Source organism: Daucus carota, chromosome 2 (genome assembly GCF_001625215.2).
Source record: "Daucus carota subsp. sativus chromosome 2, DH1 v3.0, whole genome shotgun sequence".
In the NCBI taxonomy this organism is placed as follows: Eukaryota; Viridiplantae; Streptophyta; class Magnoliopsida; order Apiales; family Apiaceae; genus Daucus; species Daucus carota.
Window position 1 is genome coordinate 35,222,414 of NC_030382.2, and position 3,455 is coordinate 35,225,868.

Sequence of the window (3,455 nt, forward strand, 5' to 3'; positions counted from 1 at the left end):
CCAGCATAGTCCCAGCAAGTTGTCATTGAACCTTTGTAATCTAACTCTGCTAGAAAGGACATTCGAAAGACGGGCGAATGCTGAAAATCATTGATGAAAAGTTCTCTTGAAGCTCAACTTTCTCTGTAAGATCATTGGCTCGAGCCCTCTCAATATCAATTTGACGTACCAACTGGCTGACCTTGTCCTTTTAAATTCGACATCTATATCGAGATCTGCACAACTCTTCACCAGCACGGCCTTTTCTGCACAAGCCATACGTAGGTTATGCAGGGTCGCCTTCAAAGAGACATTTGCCTTAAAAAAAAAGGGAAAGTAAAGAAGTTAGAAATAAAAATAAAGAAATTGTACTAGTTCAAATTAAAAAATTATAAGAATTACATTGCAACAGTACGAGCTACATGGAACTCAATTTGAGAATCGTCAGAAGATCCAGTAATATCCTGACAATCTCGGGCAGATATGGGGCACAAGTCTCTTTTCACTACAGGAAAAGCGGTTATTTTCGACGGCCGTCGAAATGACTATTTCCGACGGTATACGGTCGAAAACATTCATTTTCGATCGCACACAGACAGGTCGAAGTTAAACTAGTCGAAAATAATTAAATTTGACACTATTTTTGACCGACCCTTTCAACCCGAAATTTGTTTTCACTGGAAATTTGAACTTCCAGCTCAAATTTTTAAAAAATTCCAAAAAATTGAATTTCCCGCCACATGTACTAATTTCGACCAACAACGGTCGAATATATTTAGTTGAAGTTATTGGGATTTCTTGGTTTGTGGTCGAATTTATTATGCAATGAATTAAAATGTGGCCGAAATTAATATACCAGTATTCGATGCGGTCGAATTTAATAGCCCATGATATAAAAGGGGCTGTTTGGTTCATGGTTAATAGGTAACGAGAATCGGAACCCTAATCCCATAACAAGTGTTTGGATTAGTTATTTGGTGCTATGGAATGGGAACCCTAATCCTTTTAGGTTGTTAAATCATACCCTTCCCACCCTTTGGGTTACCATACCATTCCCATTCCCATTAACCCCATTCACATACCCTCCATTCTCATTCCCGATTCTCATTCTCAACCTTAATCCAAACGCCCCCTAAAATATGCATTCTAATGGCTTATACTAATTACCTGTTCAAACCCAAAATACCCAACTACATTCAAAATCACCATAAAAATATACATAAATATTTAAAGTTAATTATCAACAAAAAATACTCAACTACATTGAAAATAATCATAGAAAAATATGTAAATATTTAAACCAAATACCAACATAAACATGTTGATAATTTCATCATTGATGTACCAATTCATCAACCAAAAGAGAGGTGATAATTCATTCATTGGCCTACCAACCCATTAACCAAAAATACAAAATTTTAAATTCACAAAAACAGTCACGATACTGCTGCCCAATCTTAAGGGGGAATAAATGCGCATCTAGATCATAATCGCCTTCACTGTGATCAGTTTTCTGGTCAAATATATATATTTTCGACCAGAAACGAACATATATTTTCGACCAGAACCCGTGAAAATTTCTAAATTCCTAAATGCTGGAAATTTCCCATCACATAGATATTTTCGACGGGATTTTATTTTCAACGGAGGCCATGGGAGAGAAAAAACTGGAGGGTGATATTCGACCGGTTAAGTTCGACCAGTTTTATATTCGGCAGAAAATGGTTGAATATAATATTTTTGACTGCCGTTATTTTTGACCGTATACCGTCGAAATTAGGCGCCGGTCGAAATTTCCGGTCAAAAATAGACGCTTTTCCTGTAGTGTTTTTTCACCGTCATTAGAGTTGTTCACTTGTTAGAGTTGTTCACAAACATGGTAATTGTAGGAGCGAAGCCAAGCCAAGCTCTGTTCTTTATACGATGTGACTCATATTTTTTGGATCACTTGGGCTAGTCAGTTTCCTTTGGACAGCAGAGAATGCTGTGAACAGAACAAAGCTATGATGTCTAATGCACTGAATGCTCTCCTCCCAATAGCCAAGTCATTAAAGCATTTCTCACTTCAGACTGGTGTTAAGCATTACATATCATTAAAAGGGGCTTCTAATGTTAATGAAGGACATTACTACGATGAAGAATGCCCGAGATTGAGTTCTGAAAATAATTTCTACTACACACTTGAGGATTTGCTTAAAGAGAGACTAGGAGGTAAAGTTGCTTGGTCTGTCCATCGGCCTGGACTGATACTGGGAAGTTCACAGAGGGCAGTGTACAACTTTATGGGGAGTTTGTGTGTTTAGGGGGCAATCTGTAGGCATTTGAATCTCCCATTTATGTTTGGAGGGACAAGGGAATGCTGGGAAGAGCTGTGCATCGATGGCTCAGATGTTCGGTTAGTGGCTGAACAGCAGATATGGTCTGCAACAAATGAGGCATTACTGTCAACTGATGGTCAGGCCTTTAATGCCATCAACGGGCCTCGTTTCACGTGGAAGCAGATATGGAAAAAATCGGCCTCAAGTTTGGAGCAGTGGTGCCAGATGACATGTTTTCTGAGGATTTCATGTTCTCAACAGCAATGGCTGATAAGGGCGCTGTCTGGAAGGAAATAGTTGCAAAAGAAGGATTAATTGGAACAGAAATGGAGGATTTGGCCAACTTCCAATTTCTGGATCTTTTGTTTCGTTGCCCTACTAAGATGCTCGCCACACGGGACAAGGCCAACAGGCTTGGCCTAAAGGACATGTACGAAACCTTAGATTCGATACTCTACTGGGTAGATGATATGAGAAAGGACAAATTGATTCCCTGAAATAAGGAATTACCTGAAGGAGAATGTGGTGCACCATATACTAGTTCTAGTTGTAGCATTAAAAAAGAAGTCAAAGTTGTTAAATCAAAGGTCGTAACAATAAATTATTTAGTAGGACTCAGCGTATAAGGCTCTGTTTGAGCACCATATATGTGACTACAAATATATTTAAGTCCATTACTCTATACACAAGTACAAATTATTGTTCCCTTGTTTCACTGATCTTGCCTTAAACGTGGTGGCAGACGACTGAGTTGTGTTGTAGGCGCATTAGTTAAATGATCTCTGTAACTTCTTACTGAGTGTTTATATTATATTAGCTGTTGGATCATGGATGTTGGAAGAACAGAACTGGCCTCTATCTTCCGACAAATTTCAACCTGAATTCTACTAGGCGCGCACTATGGAACTGGAATACAATAAAGAAGTAAGAGATCAATCTGAAAATGTGTCCTCAAATTTAATCTATTATCATAATATTATGTGGGTGTGTGTGTCGGATTATATATATTTACTATATCTTCCCATGATTAAGCGTACTCACGCATCTTTCTAGCTCTTTAGCTTTTTCCTTCATATGCCAATAAAATTAATTCTATGTAAACATGTTACAAAATAAGTTTTTAAATATTTGATTAAATCTTTACAACTTTGAGGGATC

At 37.9% G+C, this 3,455-nt stretch overlaps 1 pseudogene; it reads left to right on the plus strand.

The window, feature by feature from the left end:
- The first annotated feature begins 462 nt into the window (after nt 1–462).
- Nucleotides 463–3,012, plus strand: LOC108207452 ((S)-8-oxocitronellyl enol synthase CYC2-like; annotated as a pseudogene).
- Nucleotides 3,013–3,455: the final 443 nt, after the last annotated feature.